Source organism: Diorhabda carinulata, chromosome 8 (genome assembly GCF_026250575.1).
Source record: "Diorhabda carinulata isolate Delta chromosome 8, icDioCari1.1, whole genome shotgun sequence".
Classification (NCBI taxonomy): domain Eukaryota; kingdom Metazoa; phylum Arthropoda; class Insecta; order Coleoptera; family Chrysomelidae; genus Diorhabda; species Diorhabda carinulata.
Genome location: NC_079467.1, coordinates 19,406,853 through 19,420,501, shown reverse-complemented (window position 1 = coordinate 19,420,501; position 13,649 = coordinate 19,406,853). Strand labels below are relative to the sequence as shown.

At 32.4% G+C, this 13,649-nt stretch overlaps 1 protein-coding gene across 1 annotated transcript in view; it reads right to left on the bottom strand.

Annotated features, from left to right (window-relative positions):
• LOC130897334 (discoidin domain-containing receptor 2-like) overlaps nucleotides 1–13,649 on the bottom strand; it is a 404,892-nt gene that overhangs the window by 390,277 nt on the left and 966 nt on the right. The gene's annotated exons all lie outside the window — the stretch shown is intronic.

Sequence of the window (13,649 nt, the reverse complement as noted above, 5' to 3'; positions counted from 1 at the left end):
ACGCTCATAACACTCGCCGTTGTTAGTTTTTTCCTTTTTCGAGCTAGACAATGAAAATTATTCCACGAACATCCTAAAACACCGACACCATGACCTTGCCTGCAGATGGAACGGTCTTTGTCTTCTTTGCAGCCGGTTCTCCCTTTTCGGTCCATTATTTTGATTGTTTTTTTGTTCTGGGTGTGAAGTGATGGACCCACCTTTCATCCATGGGTATGAAACGGCGCAATAATTCGACTTTATTTTTGTGAAATATTGCCAAACACTCGATGGAAACATCTTCATGACGCTGCTCCATTGTGAGGTCACGCGGCACCCATCTTGCGCACAGCTTTCTAATGTCCAAATTTTTAATTGATGTGCGATATACCGCATTTTTTGAATTGCCTGCTATGTCTGCTAGCTCGCGCACTTTCAGTCGACGATCATCCAGTACGGCTTTTGGGTTTTCTCTATTTCATTTCTGGAGTCGTCACCTTATTTGGTCGATCACTGCGATGTTGGTCTTCTCAGATTGTACGACCTCGTTCAAAGTCTGCTACCAAATATTTTACAGTTGAAATCGAAGCAGCATTCTCACCCAGAGTAGAATCTAGTTCATTTTTTATATTGTCCGGGCTAAAACCTTTCAAATAAAAGCATTGTATCACATAACGATGACCAATTTTTTGCATGTTTAGAATTCACACGCTCCTGTCGAAGCTAATAATAAGAATCTTCCAAACATTAAAAAAAATATCAATCGTATTATCTCATGATTCATGATATTATTGAATTCTTACTAAGACAGTGATTTATTTATTAATTCGAGTGTACGCTATATAAACAGCAGTGATTAGCATGTGCTGATACTGGCAATCTGTTCGGTTCGTACGATGCAATTTTTAAGTAGTTTACTCCATCTAATTAATTAACAATTTGCAAGTACTTATTCATTAATAATTCGGAGTTGTTTCTATCGAACAATGATGCTCTGAACAAACCGGATATAAATTTCTATAATGGCCAGATATTGATCGAGTTTAACCATAAGACATAACGGTTGATTGGAATTATGTTTAGTTACTAAGATATCAAACAGTTTGAAATTAGATCGAGCTATGCAGAGATGCTCCAATAATATTGTAATCCACAGAGGTTCCTCTACGATAAAAGTATAACATATATAGGATGTTCCTTGAGTTGATGTAAGAAATTTGGGTTATTTAAAAGATTGACAGCAAACTGACATTAACCAATAATAAGTCGCTTTCAATTTTTAATTGAATATTACGTGGTAGCTTATTTGATAGTAGCCTACTTCTTTTTTAAGAAAGTCTCTTTATGGTAAGTTAACCAATCGAAAAATCGATTGAAAAATTAATTTTTCTTATCTTTAGATTGTATAGGTTGTGCCTGTAAAAATTACGAATTGTTAACCATTGGGCATGAGCCTCCCCTGGTCTTAAACAGTAGTATGGACATACGTAATCATCCATTAAAAATGGATGAAAAAGACAATGTATAATTTATAAAATATACTTAAATATAAGTTCTGATTACGCAACTTTAAAGGCCTATAACTCAGAAACGAAAAATTTTTTATGTCACAGCATTATTTTAAATACATTATTGAATCATTGTCACAGCATTTCCAGATTATTATTGTGTTCTGCTATTATCACTTAATAAATAATAAATACTAGCTTCTTCTTAAGAATCAACAGCCTGATCTACAAGATTATTTTCAATTTAAATGGAAACCGAGCCGATATTTCACCCGAGTGAACCTAATTTCAATATTTGAGCGAGTATTCAAATTTATTATATAGGTTATTATCCTCTTTTGCAATATATTCTATAGAATATTTGAAATAATCCTTGACGAAACTCGCTTTCACGCCCATGAGAATATGCAATGCGCTTAATTCGTTTATATACCTCTGTTGTTTCAGTCTACGAAAAGTCGAATTAAGAAGAGTAAACGTTGTAAGTGAAATTACTTCGACACAAGTTTATAGGGCTGCTGCCCAGGAAAAGCGGCTGTATGGGCGAAAAGAGAAGTAATAAGTTAATGAGGAGTTGGGGATAGACAGATATTGCTATCTCTCGTAAGCAGAAGGTTGTAAAAGGTAAATCGTTAGAATCTTTGTTTGCTAGGGGACGAAAATGAGCGTGCAAAAAGTACGATGAGAAAATACTATAGTGAAAATGTTGATTCTTCGAGGGGTCCTAATTACGTTGTTTTAAGGTAACTTATCAATTATTTGACAAAACTTGGAAGTTCAAAGTTTGAAAATTTATTATTTTCAATTAGAGTGCTGATTGGTTCTAACGACAATGTTGATTAACTTAAAACATACTACACGTCTATCGCAATCTTCAGTGTTTTCAACGGTGAGTAGATAAATATTTTTCGTACAAACTCGAATATAATTTTTTTAATGATAAGGTACAAATATTTTGAATCTAGAAGGAAGTTACTTAAGCTTAAGTTCCAAGTATTCAAAGAATAGCAGTCCAAAGCGCTAGACACAGTGAAATGTCTAGATCTGGAGCTATGAAATGAATTAAATAAATATAAGAATATATAAGAATGTTCCATTTTTTGGTTAGAAATTTCACAAGAACGGCAGATCTGCAACATAGAGACTTAGCTCAGCTCCAGACGTCTAGCAGCAATCTAGAAATAATACATATATGAGTGAAGAAGCAAGTTCTTCATTTACATGCTATAGACGCTTTTTTCCTTACACTGATTCATCAACATATTTAGAACTACATTAAGTAATTAAGAAGTTGAATTGGTGTTTGGAAACTATAACGTAGTTTAAATTTGAGACATGTTTGGATAAAACAGTAAATAATTGAATTTTTAATAAATATTAATCGACGAAACATTGAATTGAAAAATATACGATCCTTGTACAGTGGAGCAACTAGAAATGGCGGTAGTTTCTTGAGGAATGCCGCTGTACTAGAAAGTATATAATCTATACAGCATATATTCCAAATTTGCAGATGCCACGTTGTTTAGGATTTGTTTGGCAGTCTTTCATAGTGAACGTTATCAGTGAATTTGTAAACATGGAAAAATTGGTCATAGGTCACTTTTATTTGAGGCATTAACTCAACTAATAAAAAAATTGAAGCAGATTCTGTTCTGGGTGATACTGCTCCTTCGTTATTACCAGTAAAATATTAGGTAGCAGAGTTTAAACGAGGCCATACGAGCTTCCAGTAGTCGACCAAAAGAAGGGATTACTCCAGAAATGTTGAAAAAAATTCACGAAGCGGTACTGGATGATCGTCAACAGAAAATGGGCAAGCTAGCAGACATAGAAGGCATTTCACAACTGACAAGATATTTTTCCTAATTCGCACATTCGTTATTGCAATGGCCAAAATTAATGAATTAAAGTTTGAATTGCTACCTCATTTACCATATTCGCCAGATTTAGACACCTCGCGTAATTCTTATCATAAAAAGGGTATCGAACTTATTGAGCATTGCCGGGAAAAGTGTATGGAGCTAAAAGGAGATTACGTTGATGATTTTTCCCAAAAGTTTTGTGTTTTCTTTATTTCTGAGACAATCTACAATTAGAAGCTCCTACCAACAAGACGTGTGAATTCCACAGTCACATTTTCTCGAAGAAATACAAATCAAATGTGGCATTAATGTTGCGAAGTTTACGTACACTGTAATTGTAGTCGATACCTGGGAATGCATGTAATAAATCTACGTGGCTTTCATTTAGATTCTAGAAAATTATAGAGAGTTGATTCCGAAGAATTAATCCTTTTACTATATTGAGGCAGCACGTCTTTAACAGCTTTACGGGAAGATACCGCGCTACCTGCATTTAAATATGGTAGTACCACGACTAAAGGGACTTATGGAAGAGGGTACACAATTTATGTTGTGTCATGGTACTACGAAGAAAAGGTTGGCTAAGGAGTACCTGAATTCAAGGAACCATTATTGATATTCATACTTAGTAACTATTACATCAACAATTATACTTAATAATGTTCATCGATATCACAAAAACTATCAACAGAGATGAATTTTTCAATTTTTAATGTCAAATATGCTCATGATTTTATCCATATCTGTATTGTATATAGAACATTTAGTTGAATTGAATGTGTCTGTCCACAATAATACCTTATAGATAACGTCCAATTACTGAATCCTTGAAGTTGAAGCATTTTGAGAACTTTTTTGTTATTTTGCATTGATCATCCTCGGTTAATTAGAAAATATATCCAATTCCGATTATGCACTTCTTAAAAACCTGTAAGACTTCATTGGAAAATTATTTATTGATAATATTCAAACTAATTGGGAGAGTTAAACTTGTCAGCAATGGAACCAGTTCGTTATCATATTATCTTCTGGTCAATTCACAACTGTAGACTCAAGTGAATACACAAGATATTCTATGTGCTCCCTCGAAATTTCATCCAAACTGTGAATACACAAATTCCTCTAGTACATATTTCAGCATTAATTGGCAATGCGAGGATTACATCGTTTTTTTGAACGCTGAAAATAAAAAATATATCCCACATGTGGACAGGATCGTACCTACTCACAAACAGTCTTAAATACTATAGAAAATATGAAAATCAATACTTTTTCTCCGGAGAGAACTTTTTCCATGGAATATATCAAAAAGTGGAGACTCATGTAAGGCATATACAATATAAGATTAAGCTCTGAAGGAATTGTCACCGAATTAAACACATTAATTCGGTGACACATTATCTCAAATACATGGTACTAACAAAATTAGATGATTTGCGTTTATCTTTTTTGTGATTCTTAACCGTTACAAAATCTACTCGAAATATTAAAAAAATTAACAAGACACCATGAAAATTGTAGCTTTAAATTAATTAATTAATAAAAAATTAACAACTGAACCAAAATAAAACTGGATAAAGTGCAATATTTCTTCATCAGACTTCACTTTTTCCCTCTGAAACTTTTTTTTAGTTGCGAGCAGCATTTATCAAGCCCAAAAAACATCTCATCTTTAAACCAAAGTTTCTGGACTCCATTAATTTGAACTGCATGTGATAAAAATACCTTTTTGACGTAGGCGTTAGTACTACGGAGGACACAAAGGTTTTTAGCGTGTCCAAATTTACTTCTCCGGCACTAGAGTGAATCTGATTCCATTTCGCCTGAACATCAAAGTTGAACGCTTACTAATTAGTTCTACAATAGAATGATTATTGGATACATGATCTACGGACTTTTTTTCTCAATGCCCAGTGCAGTGGCAGCTTCTAAAAGAAATTCAAAAGAGACATCTTCTGCCTTGGATAGATAAGATATTTTCTTTAAGCGGTTATTTTGTCTGAAGTCAAAATGCCTATCTAAATAGTGGTGCTACGAAGAAGCTCGCGAAATGGGTCCTAAAGCCGACCCTGTCCAACTACAATAGAATTGAAAATTCGGCGAATTCGCGCGGCGCCGTTGTTTTGTTTTTTCATAAAGGGCGGACGCGCCTTTGATGAAAGTTTTATTATAGAAGGCGGTTTATTACAGTATTCCTTTCAAATAATTTTTAGGAAAGTCGATTCATTTATTTCTTGTGTTTCTTTTTGTTCTAGAACTTTGTAGAATTGTATATAAAAATAAGTTTACTTGGTTCATAAAGTTAGTTTTAAATAAATAGTAGTAGTGAATAGAACGGATTAGTGGAGTGAATTATTATAAATAGTGTATAGTGTGTAAATAAATTAATAACGAAGTAAGTGTTTATTAATTCACCCCACGAATGGAAAGAGTGTAAATAAATACGAAAAACGTTACAGTGGCAAATGTTTTCATAAAAAATATGAAAATCAGAAAATGCATTTTGAAAAACGTTTACATCTGCTTGATTCTTAGCCATCCTTAGATGAGAACCAAAAAATTAAATCTTTTAAACGTTTCATAATTGCAAAGAGTTCAGTAGCTTTAGTATAAATTTTCTGAAGAAGTCTATTTGGTTTATCTATGGTGGTGCATATATTAGTAAGAAAATGAAGCGGTTTCGAATGGTCAAATGCTTGTTGTTGCTCTTGGTCCAAATCTTCTACTTTCTTTCATCGCATTTGGGTCGTCTTGGTCTGGTATTTTGTCCTCCTCTACAAACTCTTAGCATTATTTCTCCCATTACATTCTTATTGTTTAATTTTCAAACCCGGGACAGTTTGTGTCCCAGGAACAGACAAGGCGGGACACGGGACAATCGAAAGGAAATCGGGACTGTGTTGGGGTTGGAAACCGTGGTTGGCACGTCCAATATTATTCTAAAGTTCAAAATTGAATAACTTTAAGCCGCATGGCATTTCCCAATATCTCTTAGCGTTTGTTACTACAGTTACAGTTTGGTGCAAGTTACTACACCAGTGCTATAGATCAAATATCAAATACATTTGCTAAGGTTTCACATTAACTTAAATGGTGATTCTACTTCTGCAATCTGACCATTATTATAGAATACAATTCACATCACAGGGAGGAGTATTTGCGTTCGGTAATCCAAATAAAATTTCTTTCATATTCTCAGATTATTTAAGATCCTGGCGCAATATGTGTATGTAATTATTTTTTAATCCCTACAAATTACTTTTATCCATTTTTTGTTTTCACGTCCTTAAAAGGGACCGTAAATTAGTAGGGAAAGCCGTAAGGCATAAATTCAAACTGTAATACCCCAAATGTTTTTGTCTTTTACTGGTACCTGGCTAAAATTTATTTTTCCATTAATATTCCCGTTTTTATCTGGGTCGGTCGGCTTTTCTCCCTTGACGAAGTTAATTTAAATTTTTATTCATTTAAGACTCTAGACTGTGCTTTGATCAATAGAAGGCATATATTTCTGAATTGATAATTTATTATAAATAAATTAAAATGATAAAGAACAGACATACAACAATTGGAAGAGGAAATATCATATGAGGATAGTCCCAGAGCTACCTGGCCCAAAAAAGAGTCATTTTATCAAGTCTGGGAACAAAAAATATTCTAAGGGAGGTAGCAATTCAAACTTTGATTCATTGTGGTGCATTGTCTTGATGAAACAGCTTAATACGGCCGTTTTTGCTTGATTTCTTCGCTCAAACGTTGCAAAAGTTCATATAATAATACTAACTGTTGATAGTTTTTCCTTTTTGAAGATATTCAGTGAAAATTATCTCACACACATCCCAAAAATCGACAGCCTGCAGATGGAACGGTCTTTGCTTTCTTTGCAGCCCTCCCCTCCCTTTTCAGCCCATTGTTTTGATTGTTCTTTTGTATGTGAAGTGATGGGCTCTCATTTCATCTATGGGTATGAAACAGCGCAAAAATTTGGCTTTATTTTTGTGAAATATTGCCAAACACTCGATTTTTAAAGAAGGTATTGTTTTTTGTATTGCTTTTGGTGACTTTCAATTTCACTTTAAATTAATGAATAGTGATTTATTTCTAGTACATAATTGCCAACATTACACATTAAATCTTATTTAGGAATAATTCTTATTTCAATAATAAACACATACATGAATAGTTTCCACTTGGGAAATTTGAAAATTGCTTATACATCTATTTGCAGTCATTAGTTAATTCATCATAATGTAAATTTATTTGCACTTTCCATAATTTTTTATACCGGTGTGACTTTCCAAATTCTTAAAAAATTTGAATTGAAGCCGAGTTGTTTTGGGAAATATATAAAGTCGCAGAAAGAGAAAAATAGTTTTGATGACTATCAAAAAAAGTTCATCAAACTTTATCCTTCTTGTCTGGTAATTAATAATTATTTATTATTCTTTGTCAGCTTTTTATTTTCTAATAGTATTTTTCTTAGATCCAAAGGGTCAGTAATTATAAAAAGGGAATCGAATATCGCTGGGAAAAGTGTATGGAGCTGAAAGGATATTACGTTGAAAAATAAAAATATTTTTTTCCAAAATTTGTGTGTCGGCCCAGGTACTTGTGGGATAATACTCGTATATATTATATTGGATTAGAAGTTTTCAGGTCTCTAGTTTTTATCGATTAGATCAAATTAATATTTGTATTACAATAATAACATTATTGAGAAATTGATATATTCTCTATACTTTCTATTTCTATTTTTTCACTACTTTTGATCCACACGTACAATTTACTATAGAATGGGTGGAATAAACAGCAATTAATCATGTTTGATCAAACTTGTATAAATACTGCAAGGCAAGTGTTCTTTATAGTCTGGGAGCCGTCACATCAACGGAAATTTGATGTAAAGTTTATTACTATAATTCGAACATTTTTGATGTTGATCAACTGGATAAATTGCAAGTAAAACAACAAAAACAGGCGGAATTAATGAAAAGAAACATCACAGAAAATTAAATATGTAATACCACCGCCATTGGTCGAAGGTTGAGAGAATTTTGAGGAACGTACAAGCTTTATTGTTATGATAAATTGAAGAGATAGCCCTTAATAAGTCAGAAACGATAAGGTGCAGGGGTTAACCAACCAGCTCTACTAAAATAACCCGCATACAGCTAAACTACATACCAGTAAATAATTATTTATTATGATTTATAAGCCAGCGATAAATTGGAATCATTCTTTTTTATTTATTTAGAGTACGTCAAGCACATATAAAACTAATAGGTATGTGAAAATTTTACAAGAATATTGTGAACAAAAATTGGTTGATTGATTTATATGTTTCAGACTGGTAGGTCAAAGATTGGAGCTGAGACAGGTATAGGGTGAAATTATATTGATTCTAATTGATCATGTAAAAACAAATAATACATATACATATACTAAAAATATTTCATTGATAAAAAAATATATTATTCAGCGAGCTTTTACCTACTAAGATGACAATCACATTACGAGGCGCAGGCTTTGTAAATCATCTGAATAATAGTCATTATAAGTCAGATATTTACTATACTTTATCCTCAATTGACAAGTTTATCGTAAATAGAAGTGCGCAAATCAAATATTAGGTGCATTTATAGTTTTTGAAAAATTTAAAAAAAAGGTCTTGACAATCCCTATTTAAATAAAAATAAGTTGGTGCCTTTTGTTCCATATAAGAATTTAAGTGCTAATTAAGTGCAACAGATTCTTCTCAACACTCAACCATCAGAAATTCCTTGAATTGCTGCGATGACCTCCCTAGAAGTGGTGGATCTTGATGAGAGGTATTTTACCGAGCATACTTTCATCTAATGGTCTCAATAATAATCCATTCAAACGTGATTTAAGTGCTCATTTAGTGCATGACGTTTCTATTAATAATTTTATATCCAACTTTTATAACCATCAAAAATACCTTGAATGACTTTTATTGCGATGACCTCACTAGAAGTGGTGCGTCTTGATGAGACGGATGCTTCTTCCAATATCAAAGATCGTATTTGAAATCAATTCCATTTTTATTTTGTTCCTTAACATATAATTTGGTTGGGTTAGGTTAGATTTAAGTGCTCATTTAGTGCCAGAGATTCTTGTCAAGAAGAAATTTATCTCATCAAGATCCACCGTTTCTAGTACGGTCATCGACCACTCCTGGGAGCTGTAAGACCTTGAAGTTGGCGGAGTGGCTCAGTAACTTTCTCTCTTCTTGTGCCGTCTTGACGGACTGGTGGAGAGGAGTGAAGATAAGAAACAGCTCAAAAATCCAAAGGATTAAGTGTTGTACGGTGATGCAATGACAATTTGTTGTCCTCCTGGCGTACGACACTCCCGAGGATTGAGGAGGGTGGTTTAGTGGGTGAGAGTCCCACATAAACTCACTGCATTTGCACCCGCCCGTTGTGAGGAAGGCATTAGCTTCCACCCCACCTCTGGGCAAAAAAAAAAAGAAAATAGTACGGTCATCGAAAAAAAGTCATTCAAAGACTTTTTGATGGTTAGAAGTCGAATGTAAAATTCTTTTTGACAGGAATCTGCTGCAATTAATGAACACTTAGATCCAAGTTTTAGAGACCTGGTAGACCTTTTTTTTTGAATTTTTCGAAATTATAAATAAAACTAATATTTGATTGTTTAGTCTATTTTTTTACTGTGGCCAGCCGATTTTATAGAGGTCAAAATTCCAAGCATAAGAAGTTGGATTAGTAGTTAACTCGGAATAGAAATGAATACTAATCAATTAGTTGGATTCAAATATTGTTAAAGCTGATCATGATAGGATATGTCTTTCTTCTTGTATATGAAAAATAACTAATTGTTGGATTGAGGTTATAAAATATAAATATTTGAAAACGTGAATTGATAATTCACAAACAATTTCTACTTTAGAAGAAAACTTTCAAGCCATTTCAAAATTTCCAGCTTTCAGATTAATTGTGACTGTCAGCTGAAAGACACAATGGTAAATTAGCTCAGACTCACGTTTTCCGGTATGCACCATCCAATTCGCTCTATAATATTTGACACTTTTAACACGAAAACTGATGTTTAAAGACGCCTACTTCATTAATGTTAAAATATCTTTATTCAATGATACGTGGGCATTTTTATACGATTGGTTCCCGTCTTGGTAAAGAAAATGACGTATTTCGAAAGTATGCTTTGAACAATAGCGACTTGTGATAGCTTTTAAGCAGGTATTTATGAAATGTTTTTTGAAAGGAATTTCAAAAGCGATTTAATCATTTTTGACTTAATTGAGAGGCATAAATGGTTTTGGGAATATCATAGTAAAAATCTTATTCGAGTTCTACTTTTCAAGAAGCGAGAGGACTAAGAAGTTCAATTTGAATTCATCGTCAAAATTGAAAATATTTTATAAGTGAAACCCGTGTAGCATCATAGCAATATTGAAATGTATCTGCTGTTCATTATAATCATCAATGTTTACGGAAAACTTGGTAATTATACACTTTCACGGTCACCTTGTTTTTTGGCTCTAGAAAATCAAAAAATTGATGGATTTTAATGATCTTGGTCTCAAAATGTTCCATTTTACGGCGGATTTATAAAAAAATTAGTAGAAATAGCTGGAATGAAAATTTCTCATAGTTTTACTGTTTTAAATCGTAAAAAAAACGGTTTTGCAAAATAATCCTTTACAAAAAATTATCTCATTATCAGATAAAGTTCTTATATTTTTTTTTGTATTCTACATAAATTAATAAACAATTTAAAAAAAATCCAAAAAGAATGATTTTTTCAGTTTTTATAGCTTAAAATGAAATCGATGAAAAACAATCAATTTTTGTGAATAGTTTCGTACTATATTCTTCAATGTTAATAGTTTTTGGACCATTAAAAATCGAAATATAAATAAATTTTATAATTTTGGTCTCAAAATGTTCCATTTTACGACGAATTTATGAAAAACACGGGGGTAGTGGCTGAATTTGCGGTTTTTAATAGTTTTAAACCTTAAATAGTAGAAAAACTTTTTTTTTTCAAAATATTCATTTTTTTATTTAAATTGCGAAAAAAAAATATACGAACTTGATTCCACGACGTCAGAAACAGTTACGAAGGATTATATGTAGAAAGTAATTTTTTTTTTTCATTTAAAGTCATGAAACTGTAAAAAATATTTATTTTTTTTAATTTTCGTATTTTTTTTTATAAATCCGCCGTAAAATGGAACATTTTGAGACCAAGATCATTAAAATCCATCAATTTTTCGATTTTCTAGAGACAAAAAACCAGGTGACCGTGAAAGTGTATAATTACCGAAAACTTCTATTTAGAAATTAAATCAAATTATATATACAGGGTGTTCGGTAGTGAGCAGATGACGTTAAAATATATGGGACATAAAAAAATTTCTCATACGACTCCTCGTTTTTGATTTATAGGCCTTTGAAGTTGCGAAATCAAAACTTATGTTTAAGTATATTTTCTAAATTATGTATTCGAATATTCTAAATAAATTTAATAGATAACTACGTATCTGTTTATTGTAAGTGGGTCAGAGAGAACAGCCTTGGTATTCATAACAGTGATTTTGTTTAAATTTTTTGTAAACACACTATATACATTCTCTTGAAGAAATCATATTGATTTTAGATTTGTTTTTAGGAATGTCTTTTTTCTCTCATGCAGTACCCAAAGATTTTTCGTTAACGAATAGCGGAATAAGTATTTACGAAATATATTTTTATATTTTAGTCCTAAAATCGTTTGGGTTTTTCTAGATGTTACTCCTCCATTCCGAAGAATGTCCTGTCTTCTTTCTTCAATTTCTAATTCTTCTTTTCGTCAGTTTTCTTTCTTCTTCAAAATCTTCTTTTGAATTTTTAGGTTAATCAGAATATCAATCAGACTTCAATCCAATTCTCATATGGCTTTTGTATTTCTTGAATCGATTTTATGGTTTTTGCATATCCATTTTCACTTAAATTCGGTTTAAATTTAGCCAAATTTAAATATTTTAAATCTAATTTTGGCAAAATGATTGACTTTTCTGTTTTAATTTGCATATTGGTTGAAAAGATTTCATTTTCTATTGGAGCTCTACAATTTTTGTGGAATCCTGATAATCATCAAATCACTAACATAACAGTTTGTAGGAGAGCGGCCATGTATTATCAGCGTTGCCAATTTCATTTATCGGCGATCTGAAGGATGAGTCCTTTTTCTTGTTTCTTCGTAGATTGTAGATCTTCGCACCACATATTAAAATACGGAGTCGAGTTTTTTATCGCGACATAGCGTATAGAATACACGACGGCACGAATCCTACAGTGACTGCGCCAATTAAATATTTTACTCCCGAAAAACTATTTTTAAAAAAACTTAATTCACCACAAAAGCAAGCATTTAGAAAAATATATTAAATTAATTTCATCAATTGAATTAACAAAATGTTTTTAAACCTCTAAAGACCCTTCGGAAGAAATATGTAAGAGAATGACACGTTGACAATCATAGAGAGATCCGAAAATAACATTTTGACCACATATTGGAAACAGCCTTCAGTTACAAGTTCAGTTACAACTGAGACAATCCTAAATGGTTTCAAGGCACTATTTTAAGGAAAATTTCCTTGGATAGTCCCGTAACACTTCACAAGATGAATATTGTATTGGAAGTTCTAGAAAAGTACGTCTCAAAAGATACATTAACTGCTTTTAAATAAAGCAAAGCAGGCTGGAATGGAAATGAGGATACATCACTTTTTACTGTTTAGGAAGCACTGAAAATTGAACAGAATTGTTAGAAGGGAAAAAATTGAAAGAGCAGAAAGCAAAGAAAAGGCGTAAAAGGAAGAAAATGATGCAGCCCAGCCTGGGTGTTCTGGACTTAATGTAAGAACCAACTCAGTCAAGGAGGCCACACCTTCAAAAATAATTGTCACTCTGTAATTAAATATCCGTTTGGATGTCCTACGACTTTGTCAGCTCTCGAACAAAATTTATCAACACCATTTCAAACGGCTCTATTTTGGTCAGAAGAAATCAAATGTGAAAATAAAGAACGAAGAAAAAATTCCTTCTTCTATCTATCATCAAAGAGTTGGTAGGAATACCATAAAAAGAAACAATTAGAAAAGAAGTAAAAGCAGGAAGCCAAATAAAAAAGAGCTGAAGAAAGGAAACGCAAGCAAAAGGTGAAGAAAACAATCACCAAAAACCTACTTTAGACTAATCAAGCTCATCTCAGCAAGAAATGGGAATAAAGTAGTGATAGCATGGATTATGTT